Here is a 15,631-nt window from a genome sequence, read left to right on the forward strand (position 1 = left end):
TCTTGGGATACTCTTTTACTAACAAATAGTGGGATTGACTGCTACGTTATAACGCCCCCATGGCTGAAAGAGCGAGCATGTTTGGTGCGACCGGGATTCGAACCCGCGACCATCGGATTACGGGTCGAACGCCTTAACACACTTGGTCATGCCGGCCCCAAAACTTTGGGGAGTGGTAATCTAAATGATATCGTAGAATAGTAAGTCTCTGTCAATAGTTTTAAATATTGTAACCTAAATGTAGGAAATTTTAAAGTAAAGCACTAGAAAGCGGCAATGGTATCTCTAATGGACGAGGTGTTGCCAGCCGTTTGGCGTATTGGACTGCGGATCTGAGGTCCAAGGTTCGACTCTGCGATGCTGCTGAACACGCTTCGCGCTTTCAGCTATGGGTTTATTGTAAAAATGACAACTAATCCCATTATTCCATCCGGCCAGTACCTGCGATTCTCGGATAACGAGAACTGGAAGAAGGAAGAAATGATGCACTGGTTCATGTTTTGTCACATGGAGTTGAATCTCTTGTGATATAATCCCTAGCACTGTTAGTCGTTCAAAACAGCATGTGTTACATTATAAACTACTCCAACACTGGTTAACCAGTAAATCTGAGAACTTCATAGAGAGCCCACTGTGTAACATTGTGTTTAATAAGCAAATGAAACAAACCGCGATGACCAAGCAAGCATTTTCAAAAGGTGGACCTTTTACTGCTACCTGACACGAACACATTCATTTGTTCACACGCCAAAGTTTGGATAGACAAACGAAAGAATAGAGAATCTAAACTGCAATAAAACTTTTTACTTTACCCTCATAGTTCAGTGATCGTTATTTTATAGGTAATTATAGACCAGAAAACTTATTAAATGATTGCCCAACGAAAAAAACAACACATTTTGCAAGCACTCGGGTTATAGTGATTTGCATTTTTGTGTTAAATTTGTGTTTTGAACCTACGTGCTTTTTAACGTCATGCAACTTTTATTTGATGATACACGAGTTACGTGGACCCACTACGTGGCATCAGCTCCTATAGTATTATCAGTTATTTAAAAAAAAAACATGTACGTTATGCCTTGTACAATGTTAACCTTGATTAAGATTTTAATTGTGTTGCAGAACACATTTTTAACCACGTTCTCTTTATAGATTTGTATTACTTCAGTTAATAGTTAAATATCAAGGATACGTTTTTAACAATGTTCTCTTTACAGGCTTGCATTATTTCAGTTAATAGCTAAATATGAAGAAGGACGCATTTTAAACCATGTTCTCTTTACAGGCTTGTATTACTTCAGTTAATAGTTAAATATGAAGAAGGACGCATTTTTAACCACGTTCTCTTTACAGATTTGTATTATTTCAGTTAATAGTTAAATATGAAGGATACGTTTTTAACCATGTTCTCTTTACAGGCTTGCATTATTTCAGTTAATAGTTAAATATCAAGGATACGTTTTTAACCATGTTCTCTTTACAGGCTTGCATTATTTCAGTTAATAGTTAAATATCAAGGATACGTTTTTAACCATGTTCTCTTTACAGGCTTGCATTATTTCAGTTAATAGTTAAATATGAAGGATACGTTTTTAACCATGTTCTCTTTACAGGCTTGCATTATTTCAGTTAATAGTTAAATATCAAGGACGCATTTTAAACCATGTTCTCTTTACAGGCTTGTATTACTTCAGTTAATAGTTAAATATCAAGAAGGACGAACTTTAAACCACGTTCTCTTTACAGGTTTGTATTACTTCAGTTAATAGTTAAATATGAAGAAGGACGCATTTTAAACCATGTTCTCTTTACAGGCTTGTATTACTTCAGTTAATAGTTAAATATGAAGAAGGACGCATTTTTAACCACGTTCTCTTTACAGATTTGTATTATTTCAGTTAATAGTTAAATAGGAAGGATACGTTTTTAACCATGTTCTCTTTACAGGCTTGCATTATTTCAGTTAATAGTTAAATATCAAGGATACGTTTTTAACCATGTTCTCTTTACAGGCTTGCATTATTTCAGTTAATAGTTAAATATCAAGAAGGACGAACTTTAAACCACGTTCTCTTTACAGGTTTGTATTACTTCAGTTAATAGTTAAATATGAAGAAGGACGCATTTTAAACCATGTTCTCTTTACAGGCTTGTATTACTTCAGTTAATAGTTAAATATCAAGAAGGACGAATTTTGACAATTTCGCTGAGCTTATAGTATTTTATAAAAGAGTTAATGATTTAGAAGGGTGTATTTTTAACCACGTTGTTTCTGAAGTGGTGCCTCAGTATTAAGCTTGAACGGCTTATAATACTAAAATTCAAAGACAGATCCTTGCGGTGGGCAGAATGAAACTATCTCATTCTTTAAGTTTTGCGCTTAAACCAAAAAACAAAACGAAGACAAACAGAGCTACAAAAAACATTTGATACTTACGTTGTGCGCACTTGATTATGACAGTTATGAAGAGGTTTTGTAGCATATTACTATCAACGTAATGTACACGGTATATTTTTTGTTATTGTAATTTATGGTACAAAATATGTTCCAGACTGCTAAAGATATGGCTAGGTGGTTAAGGCACTTGGCTCGTAAACCGGGATCGCGGGTTCGAATCCCCGTAACATCAAACATATTCGTCCTTTTAGCCGTTGGGGCGTTATAATGTTACGGCCAATCCCACTATTCGTTGGTAAAAGACTATCCCAAGAGTTGGCGGCGGGTGGTGATGACTAGCTGTCTTCTCTCTAGTCCTACACTGCTAAATTAGGAACGGCTAGCACAGATAGCCCTCGTGTAATTCAATCAAGCCAACCATATTTCCGTCCCATTTTATTATATTTATTGGACCACTTTAGTTCCTTAATAACACCTATTAGAAGTAAATATATTATACAGATAAATTAAATATTTGTCTATGTGTGTATTAGTTTGTTGGTAGTGTCTTTGTCCAAAAATAGGAAAACTACAAAGGTAAGAACTAACGTTTACACCAACATTGCTGTTTTCAAGCACTGTTATAGGAACACACATAATATACATAAAACCAACCATTAAACCAACATTGCTGTTTTCAACCACTGTTATAGGAACACACATAATATACATAAAACCAACCATTAAACTAACATTTCTGTTTTCAAGCACTGTTATAGGAACACACATAATATACATAAAACCAACCATTAAACCAACATTGCTGTTTTCAAGCACTGTTATAGGAACACACATAATATACATAAAACCAACCATTAAACTAACATTTCTGTTTTCAAGCACTCTTATAGGAACACGCATAATATACATAAAACCAACCATTAAACCAACATTGCTGTTTTCAAGCACTGTTATAGGAACACACATAATATACATAAAACCAACCAATAAACCAACATTGCTGTTTTCAAGCACTGTTATAGAAACACACATAATATACATAAAACCAACCAATAAACCAACATTGCTGTTTTCAAGCACTGTTATAGGAACACGCATAATATACATAAAACCAACCATTAAACCAACATTGCTGTTTTCAAGCACTGTTATAGGAACACACATGATATACATAAAACCAACCATTAAACCAACATTGCTGTTTTCAAGCACTGTTATAGGAACACACATAATATACATAAAACCAACCATTAAACTAACATTTCTGTTTTCAAGCACTGTTGTAGGAACACACATAATATACATAAAACCAACCATTAAACCAACATCGCTGTTTTCAAGCACTGTTATAGAAACACACATAATATACATAAAACCAACCATTAAACTAACATTTCTGTTTTCAAGCACTGTTATAGGAACACACATAATATACATAAAACCAACCATTAAACCAACATTGCTGTTTTCAAGCACTGTTATAGAAACACACATAATATACATAAAACCAACCAATAAACCAACATTGCTGTTTTCAAGCACTGTTATAGGAACACACATAATATACATAAAACCAACCAATAAACCAACATTGCTGTTTTCAACCACTGTTATAGGAACACACATAATATACATAAAACCAACCATTAAACTAACATTTCTGTTTTCAAGCACTGTTATAGGAACACACATAATATACATAAAACCAACCATTAAACCAACATTGCTGTTTTCAAGCACTGTTATAGGAACACACATAATATACATAAAACCAACCATTAAACTAACATTTCTGTTTTCAAGCACTGTTATAGAAACACGCATAATATACATAAAACCAACCATTAAACCAACATTGCTGTTTTCAAGCACTGTTATAGGAACACACATAATATACATAAAACCAACCAATAAACCAACATTGCTGTTTTCAAGCACTGTTATAGAAACACACATAATATACATAAAACCAACCAATAAACCAACATTGCTGTTTTCAAGCACTGTTATAGGAACACGCATAATATACATAAAACCAACCATTAAACCAACATTGCTGTTTTCAAGCACTGTTATAGGAACACACATAATATACATAAAACCAACCATTAAACCAACATTGCTGTTTTCAAGCACTGTTATAGGAACACACATGATATACATAAAACCAACCATTAAACTAACATTTCTGTTTTCAAGCACTGTTGTAGGAACACACATAATATACATAAAACCAACCATTAAACCAACATTGCTGTTTTCAAGCACTGTTATAGAAACACACATAATATACATAAAACCAACCATTAAACTAACATTTCTGTTTTCAAGCACTGTTATAGGAACACACATAATATACATAAAACCAACCATTAAACCAACATTGCTGTTTTCAAGCACTGTTATAGAAACACACATAATATACATAAAACCAACCAATAAACCAACATTGCTGTTTTCAAGCACTGTTATAGGAACACACATAATATACATAAAACCAACCAATAAACCAACATTGGTGTTTTTAAGCACTGTTATAGGAACACACATAAAACAACATCAACATTAAATAACAGCTTTTCTACTTGAGAGCATGGTAGTATTTTATGATTTTTTTTGTATGATGAAAGAAACTACAAAGACAAGACAGTATGGAGGGGAATTCTACATCTGGTATCGTGAATCACGTGGTTTTTATATCAAAAGTAAAATGATGCACGTGGAAATAGAGCCGGTCGTAAACGTTTAAAGCCTCTACTGCAATAAACCTCCCAATATTTACTTTCAGCTTAAAATGTCCACAATTTCCGACTGAGTGACTGACAGTAATAAAGTATTTATTTCTCTTTTTGTCCAGTTTTTTTCCTTTCAAATAGGTCTAAAACTAGAGATTTTTGTAAAAGTTCATAAGAAAAGTTTATATTCGCTCTATTCCTATTGTAATATATTTAAATCACACTAGGTGACGCAAGCGGCAACAAGCAAATATTTCTAGTTATGGCTTGTATTGTTTTTTTTTTTTTAATTTCGCACAAAACTACGCGAGGGCTATCTGCGCTAGCCGTCTCAAATTTAGCAGTGTAAGATTAGTAGGAAGGCAGCTAGTCATCACCACCCACCGCCAAATCTTGGGCTACTCTTTTACCAGTGAATAGTGGGATTGACTGTAACTTTATAATGCCCCCATAGCTGAAAGGGCGAGCGTGTTTAGTGGGGCGGGGATTCCAACCCGCGACCCTCAGTTTACAAGCCGTGTGCGTTAACCACTAGGCCATGCCGGGCCTTCTAGCTATGATCAATCCTAAATATCCTCTCATACTGAAACGGCAACTAAATAACATGACACAAAGTATACTGAGGTTAACTATTGTATTCATACATAGCACAATGGTCAAAAGGGTATAGAAAGTTTTAACAAGAGCGATCTACTATAAAATAAAATAAAAATTACAAAAGGATTTAATTTCATCAACGAGGCCCAGTTTACTATGTTAGAGACTATAGGTAGCCTATAGTCAAGCATAATTCTGTACAATACTCACTTGGATAAAGAATGCCCTTCTCACAACGGCTGGAAGAGAAACTGGACAGATATCGATTTCTTCTGCCCTGTGAAACACAAACAGGCCCGAGGGTCGAAAACAAAGCATTTACTGATGCGCACTGATAACAAGCAAGCATCACATGTCTCAACATTTATACCGAGCACGAAACCTCTTGTTCTAAGTATTAAATCAAAAAGGAGATATTGTGTCTTAACCCTTATACCAATCTGGACAGCTTGTGTTCTAGCTCTTACATAACATGGGAGAGCTTGTGTCCTAACCCTTATACCAAGCAGGAAAAATTTGTGTTCTAGCCCTTACATTACATAAGAGAGCTAGTGTCTTAACGTTTACTTTAAATAGAAAAACTTTTGTCGTGTTGCTTAAAAGAGAGAAGGTTTGTGTCTTAGTCCTTACAACTAGCCGGAGATCTTGTATCCTACATTATCGCTTACAGCAAGCAGGATAGCTTATGTTCTAATCTTTATATCACGCTGAAGACCATGCCTTTTAACCCTTATGATAAGATGAAGCCATCGAGTCCTAACTCTCACAACAAGCCAAACAGCTTGAGTCTTAACTCAAAGCAAGATGCTGGCATCGTAATAACGCTTAGTACAATGGTATCATAGGGATAACCTGTGTTGGAAAAGGGTTCAAAGCTGTTCCTTTAACATGTCGACCTATTATTAACTATAGTTTGCTTTATTTTTGAATTTCGCGCAAAGCTACTCGAGGGCTATCTGGGTTAGCCGTCCATAATTTAGCAGTGTAAGATTAAAGTGAAGGCAGCTAGTCATCATCGCCAACTCTTGGGCTACTCTTTTACCAACGAATAGTAGGATTGACCATCACATTATAAAACCCCTAGACTGAAAGGGCGAACATGTTTGGTGTGACAGGGATTTGAACCCGCGACCATTAACTATGGAACCATAAAGAAAAAAAACTAAGTTGAGATACGAATGAAACAGTAGTGGTGAGACTTAAATTTGAATAATATCCCAGAAGAAAATAAACCCAGTTTTATGTCTCTCTCTTTTACAAATTAAACAATGGTTCCCAAACAAAGCCCTGTGAACCATTCTAAGGTGTTATAAGTAAAAGAAAAACCAATAAACTATTTTCCAACACTGTTAACCTGATTATCATACATTTTATATCAATGTCCTGTGGCAGTGACAAACGTATACTTTTTTATCATTACTCACAGAATCTGTTATAAACTAACTAAAAAAATGTTAACGTTACACAACTATGACAATATAATCACCAGTTATTTGTTAAATTTGTGTATTAAAATATCATTATTACACACTTACACGATAAACAACTCACCTAAGAACTACAGTATCAATTTTATACAGTTGCACAATTTACAGACCTGAAACTTGTTGAAATGAATTACTATATTTAAGATTAGTTGCTATAAACTAACGCTAGAAAATAAATTAATATTTTTTTTACACTGATCACTAAAATATTCAGTCTTATTTACGTATACTAAAAACAAACCACAAAGTAGTTTAATATAATGAAAAGATATGTGAGTTAAATTTCATGAAACTTCTTAAAGCTAATCTCTATGGTAGCAGCTGTCTTCTACAGAGGGTTGAGTTTGTTATATTAAATTGGTTTAGAGCATGTAGTGTGACGTCACCAAAATTAAAATATTTTGATAAAAATAAGTAGCAACAATCCTTTACCTAAGGTATTCATACATTTGGATTATAACGATGTGCTCAGATCAAGGGTTGAGTATTTGCAAAATTGGGTAACCCTTGTACTTAATTGATTGGAAAACGAGAAAAATAAGGATTAACTTGGGACACCAGGGCCATTTAAGAGCGACCTGTAAAAAATTCTACTCCAACTAGGGTAAACTAGTGAAGCGTGTTATAACAAATGAGAATCCATAAGCCAAAAGGTCAATGTCAAAAGTCACCCACGTGCCCCAGGTACATAATATATTCAAGAACAATCTCTTCCAAAAAAGCAAGACACAAGTCACGTGCACACAAGCTACTTGCATGATATATTCGTCCAAATGTTTCATGCCTCACATAGCAGATATTCACGCTATTCCTTACGAAGACATGTTGGCCAAGTTGTCACTGCGCAGCGCATAAGGATTCCTGTGTGATCAAAACGTTGAAATGGCTGTTGGAAAACTGTCGTTCACACACACTAGATGGATTATGATAAGATGCAGGGAGGAGTGATGTGCTTTAACATAATCGTCTTAAGATGGAGTTTTTTGGAGGGATATTATCAAGATGCATGGTTGTCAGATGTATCAGGACGGGACGTGGTAACATAGACTGTAACGACGTGGTGTTGTTCCAAAATCGTTTTAGTATAACGTGCTTAGTCTCTGCATATTAGTTTATGGTCTTGGCTCAAGTTTGAATTTCTTTTTTGACGTTTATTATTATTTTTTGCTTTTTATTACTTCAAATTTATTTTTATCCTAAAGTAGATATTTTTTACTCAGTAATGGAACTAGCTCAGAATTTTCTTCCTAGTAAACATTATATACTACGTTTTGTTTTTCAGTCCTAAAACGAATTATTTTTTACGTCCTGATAAGAAACAGTTTAGGCCTTGTTTTCAAGTTATATAATTTGATATATTGTTTTACAAAAGCTATATTTCGACTACCTCTTTTTTATCTCACTAATTACCAACAAAAGTTAAAATAAGCTGAAGTTCAAGGCCATGATTACAGGTAAATGAGGTTAAGATTAGAAAGATTTTATGCTAACTGCAAATTTACTGTTTATAAAGAGATAAACAGAAAGATAAACATAAAAGTGTTTGCAATATAACTACTACAGGAGCGCTCAGTGGAGCGCATGCCGCCACCACGCAGCGTTTACCATATTCGGCCCTGAAAAAAGTATGAAAATGGATCCGCGTCTTCGTGTTTTCTAACAGACACGAATCATTTTTAGCAAAACGATGAGGGGTGATATTCTACACACGTTTACCAAGTGTAATCAAAATCTGACCCTTTTTGACTAAGTTATAATTGTTGTTTCGAATTAAGCACAAAGCTATCTGTGCTCTGCCCACCACGAGAACCGAAACCCGGTTTATAGCGCTGTAAATCTGCAGATATAATGCTGTGCCACTGGAGTGAGGGGTGATTGAGTTATAAAACAAAAATAGTATGAAAAATTGGTCTCCATGTTTATAGATATGGAGTTATTGGATTTGCATACCCATGGCCCTTCAAAAGAAACTTGACACTTCTAAGTACAGTCATAGTTCAAATGCATACCATCTTTCGTCTAAATGCATTCACCCGTTTCAGAGAAATCTTGCTGGCAAATACACATATACATACAGTGGCCAAAAGGGTCATTATCATTGGCACAGTGGACACAAAATGCAATGGATCTGGCTTTAATGTTAAACGAGTACACAAACTCTTGACCAACGAAATTAAATATTATTTTGTGGTCATACGTTTACGACTAACTACTGAACAGAAAGCTACTATAGGTTTTTGTTTGTTCAACATCCAAACCACTTGAAAATTGAAATGTTACCTTAACAACTCTGGTTTTTGAACATTTCATCTGAGCGACTGACCCGAGTCGGCCTGGCATGGCCAGGTGGTTAAGGCACTCGACTCGTAATCTGAGGGTCGTAAGTTAAAATCCCCGTCACACCAAACATGCTCGCTCTCTCAGCCGTGGAGGCGATATAATGTGACGGTCAATCCCACTATTCGTTGGTAAAAGAGTAGCCCAAGAGTTGGCGGTGGGTGGTGATAACTAACTGCCTTTCCTCTAGTCTCATACTGCTAAATTAAGGATGGCTAGCACAGATAGTTCTCAAGTGGTTTTAAGCGAAATTCAAACCAAACCAAACCTAGCCTGACCCTAGTTTGAAATTCAAAACAAACCAAACCTAGCCTGACCCTAGTTTGAGCCCTCTCGTAAAACCACTACCTACTTATATACACCATTCAAGATATACAAATATATAACCTGATTACTAGCGTTTCTACTACTATCAACTTCAATATAACAGGAGAGAACTGGAATTAATATAAACACAAGAGAAAACTCGCTAATTATTTAAAAATAATCATTATAATCTATATGAATATATTAATTATGTCTATTGTATGTCTATGTAAATACTTCGCATGATGCGGATGGATTTTCACCAAAATTGGTATGGAGATTTATTAGGTCCATGTGGGGGTACATAGAAAATTTCAGCTTTATATTTTTCGTTTTATTCTTTTTTTTATCAGTACTTTGCTCCATGCTGATTGAATTATGTAAATTTATGATCAAAATGAAAGGTTATCTCAAGACATGAAAAGTTGTTTCCCTTATATGTAGTTGTACAAAATGTAATAACGCTCATAAAAACTGTAAAGCATAAATGGGAAACTTCAGCTTTACACATATGTCCGCACAGACTCCAGAAACACTGATGCTCATCTTGGTGAATATCCATTAACAGGGCACGAAGCAGTAATAAAAACTGCAAAAACGCCCATGAAAACCATAAAACGTAAATCTAAAACTGTATTTCTTTGTGCACCCTTACTGCCCTCACATACCAGTTTTAGTGAATACCCATCTTCACCATGCCAAATGAATACACGGACACAGAGCAAACAGTACTGTTATATTTATATAGATTCATCACGTCTTAGGTAGTGTAAAAATTGTAGTACTGAAACCGAATTTTAATGGCTTTGATGAAAAACCTTAATTAGATGCATTATGCTATTTTACAGTAAATATAAAAACCTATTTATATCAATTTGAAAATAATAATGTAAATTACATGCAAAATAAAAAATAATTAAAAATTATTCTCAAGGAAAGAATATGGACAACATTTTGTATCTTATAAAGATGTAGTTTTATTACCTTCATTGTAAGACCTGTTACTATGTAGATCTTTTTAGAACCATTGAAGATCCAAATAGCAGCATGGAAAGAAGTAGAGGTTTGGTTTGTTTTCGCGCAAAGCTACTTAAGGGCTATCTGCACTAGTCATCTCTAATTTAGCAGTGTAATACTAGTGGGAAAGCAACCAGTCACCACCACCCGTCGCCAACTTTTGGGTTACTCTTTTTCCAACGAATAGTGGGATTGACAGTCACATTATAACGTCTTTATGGCTGAAAAGGCGAGCATGTTTGGTGCGACGGGGATGCGAACCCGCGACCCTCAGATTACGAGTTGCACGCCTTGGCCCACCTACCATGCTGGGCTTTACTTACAATGACTCACATTAATTAGGAACTCAGTAAGCCTAATATTACGATATTAGTAATTTTCGAGAAAGATAAATGATGAAGCTCTTGTTCATAAAGTAGTTTTACTGATTTCCTAACTAAACTAAGTGAGCCATTGTAAGGATAGATTAAGGTCTCAAAAAATACAATGCTAAGACACAGCAAGAGCTCTTAAAGTATATATATATATATATATATATATATATATATATAGTATGTGGATGTTTTTTTTTTTTTTAGTTTTTTAGAATTTCGCACGAAGCTACTCGAGGGCTATCTGTACTAGCCGTCCCTAATTTAGCAGTGTAAGACTAGAGGGAAGGCAGCTAGTCATCACCACCCACCGCTAACTCTTGGGCTACTCTTTTACCAACGAATAGTGGGATTGATCGTAACATTATACACCCCCACAGCTGGGAGGGCGAGCATGTTTAGCGCGACGCGGGCGCGAACCCGCGACCCTCGGATTACGAGTCGCACGCCTTAACGCGCTAGGCCATGTGGATGTTAGACATTCCAAAATGATTCAATAAAAAAAAAAAACTCAGCTGATGTGATCTAGCTGTAGATTCAGTACATCAATTGACACACAGTCGATTTATATTAAGCCTACTTTCTTCATTGACTTTATTCAATATCTTGACAAAACTGTTATCTACAGTAGCGCCACCACCACTCAAGATATATTTCAGTATTTCTTTTATTTCCACTATAACTTTTGAGTGATTGTTAACATGAATTCACACCAGTATTGATGTTTCATTTTTCTAAGTTTGATTCTTTCCCACAACTTATAAAAACTGATGGTTATTTTATGTTTTATTCCTTCATTAATAGAATGCCTATTTTATTTCTCTGTTGTACTATTGTAACAGTACCTAATAAAATCTATTATAGCATATAAAAATGTAATGGGTCCACAAATTACACTGGATAACCACCTAGTGCTTATATAATTTATCAGTATAAACGAATCAGTTCATGAACTTATACTTTCTTTATGATTTTAGGACAACAGAAGACTCGTTAGGCCAATACAGGTTTCCCTTCATGTTAACATTTTCTATGATTTCTTTATTTTTGTTCAATTGTAGTAAAAGTACAATAATGAAAGCACACAATCGAGAGTTCTTATTGTCATGTGAGATTTATTTTCTGTGTTATGCAGGTTTTTAGTGTTTAAAGTTACTACATTAGATGTCTGTGACTCACTGCTTTCAGTTTCTTCCAACAAACTTTGTGGTGTCAGTACATCAAATGAGAATTCAGATTTTGTTGTACTGATTGTCTGGATTAACAAGAATATTTGTATTAGTTGAATGCTTTTTATTGTGTTGTAATGGTTTTGTTAACAGATAATAGTAAGTGTGTTACATTAAGTTTGGGTTTGGTGTTGTGATGGTTTTGTTAACACAAAATAGTAAGTGTGCCATATTAAGTTTTGGTTTGGTGTTGTGATGGTTTTGTTGATCCAAATTACCTGTTATGTGGATTGAGCAATGCTGTAATAAGTTTGAAATATTTTTAAGTCATTGTAATCTGTTAGTTAGTCATATACTAACTTAACTTCCTAGAGAAGTGTTTTTACTTCAATGATCCCCTATAAGATTTTAATCACTAGTATAATAATGAAAAATGTAGTGGGAATTTCCAAAATGCAAGATGTAACAATGCTTTCTCTACAACAGTATCTAAGGTTACAGTTTCTATTTACTGTGAATGCAAATAATAATTTTTAATGAGAAACTGAAATATTTTTCTGATTATATACTTACTAATCAATTTATTCTACTAAACTTCTAACAAACTATTGCAATTACAAATTTCATTAAATACATGTTTTTGTAAACTTCACAAATAGTACTTATGAAATAGATACGTATTTTTTCCATGTGTTCTTATGATTAATGATAAGGGTTACATGTGTTGTGTGTGTTTATCTGTACTGATATATCTCATAGTAGTGTATACTCATATCATTTTTTAGCCTTAAGAGCCTCAATGACAAAGAAGTGTTTGTAATTTTTTACAATTTTGCACAAAGCTACCTAAAGGCTATCTGCACCAGCCCTCCTTAATTTAGTAATGAAAGACTAGAGGGAAGGCAAATAGTCTTGGGCTACTATTTTACCAGTGAATAGTGGGATTGACTGTAACTTTATAACACCTGCATGACTGAAAGGGGGAGCATGTCTGGTGTGATGGGGATTCAAAACCATGATCCTCAGATTACAAGTTGAGTACCTTAACTACCTGGCCATGCCAGGGTGGTGTTTTATAGAAAAACTATGCTAATACAATTTACAACCTGAGGCTACTACATAGGATGTTTTGGTAAAAAAACAAATGCCATAATTTTCTTAGATACCTCGTAAGTACATGAACAAAACAAGACAACAAACTTTTATCTGTACTAATCCTTCATACCTTGTATTTCAGTAATATTAACTGATGCAAAATTACTAAGATACAAATTAAATCCATGAGGTAGTGTACACATGGATATGTTACTGGTATTTCTACTGGGAATTTATTAATGTTTTTAGAGACTCTGGCAACTCTTCACAAATAAACTGTAGCCACCCTGATGTGTACACAGACGTTTTTTCAGTATCTTCACAGATAAAAAAAATTATATTGATTATACTGCAATCCCTTGATCTCTAACTATAACATTTAGATGTTGGATCTAACAAAATGGTTAAATATGAAGCCTAGTTATGACTTGACAGTGGTATGCGAGTTGTTCAATGGAACAAGTGGAAGCTTTACAACTACATCCTCAGTTGGATTTCAGAAATCTTGTATACACTCTGGTAAAGTAAAGGCTTGTCAAAAAGTAGTTTAATGATAAAAAAAATATTTGAGTGGGTAAAAGCATTTTATTAAACCAAAACATTTTTTAGACATTTTTATGTAAGGCAAGTCTATAAATATGTATAAGAGCTGAGTCTTTTTTAAAGCTTTTATGGCTAATGATCCAATGGCTCTACCTACAGATTATACTTTATATATATATTTACTTTTTATTACTGAAGATCTAATGGCTCTACCTACAGATTATACTTTATATATATATTTACTTTTTATTACTGAAGATCTAATGGCTCTACCTACAAATTATATTTTATATGTATTTTCACTTTTATGAATGAAGATGCAATGGCTCTACCTACAGATTCTATTTTATATATATTTTTATTTTTAATGACTGAAGATACAAATACAAACTGTATTTTATATATTTTTTTATTTTTTATGACTGAAGATCCAATGGCTCTACCTACAGGTTATATTTCATATATATTTTCACTCTTTACAACTGAAGATCCAATGGCTCTACCTACAGATTATATTTTATATGTATTTTCACTTTTTATGACTGAAAATTCAATGGATCTATCTACAGATTATATTTGATATGTATTTTTACTTTTTATGACTGAAGATCCGATGGCTCTACCTACAGATTATATTTGATATGTATTTTTACTTTTCATGACTGAAGTTGCAATGGCTCTACCTACAGATTATATTTTATACATATTTTTATTGCAACAAGAGTAACTGCTCTTTTGAGCTCATTTTTGATTATTAATTATATTGGTAGATATTTAAAACACAAGTTAATAGTAAACCAAGTAAGTGACAGAAAACTGAGACTATTCAATTTAGCCATCTGTATGGTAAGTAAATAAGTGACATTGAAACTACACGAAAGAAAACGTGTACTTTTTTTCCATTTCAGGTCTTAAGATATTTGGGTTATGATATCGAGGCATCAAACTACTTCTAACTGACAGTATAAATTTAATCAATGAAAATAATAGGTTTAACACTTTCCATAAATTGCTCTTGTATTGTTGCTTAAGTGAGATAACATTCTTGTCATTGTGTTTACCATATTGTTGGTCAAATATGTCTTGTTGAAATTCTGGGAACCATAACCATCTATGTGGTGTTTAATGTGAGTGACTGTCCATGCACTGTTTACTGCATGGTTTTACAAAAGCTTCATTGAATTATTTGGAAAGGGAGGACGTTCAATAAATCACCAATTTCTTGTTTTAAACTTGTTGTCTTAGCTAGTTGAATGTTTAGATTAAGTAGACAAGATAACCAGAACATTAGAAAGTCTTTCTTAAAAGTTTTTAAGCTGATTTCTGTCACAGTTTCTTCTGTCTTGTGTAATTTTGAGCAGTGAACATTTCAATAAGTGGTGATACCAATATGAGTGAGTAGGCTTTATGTATACGCTGGTAGTAAAGTACTGTTTATATTAACAGATTAGAATATCTATAAATTGTAGTTTTGTTTGTTTTCTTCCATCTCCATGGTGAACTATACGTTTAAATTTTTGAACAAAGGTATGTTCCAGACATTGAGTTTCATGGTGGCTGTCTATAGAGCCTTGAC

Source organism: Tachypleus tridentatus, chromosome 12, assembly GCF_004210375.1.
Source record: "Tachypleus tridentatus isolate NWPU-2018 chromosome 12, ASM421037v1, whole genome shotgun sequence".
Classification (NCBI taxonomy): domain Eukaryota; kingdom Metazoa; phylum Arthropoda; class Merostomata; order Xiphosura; family Limulidae; genus Tachypleus; species Tachypleus tridentatus.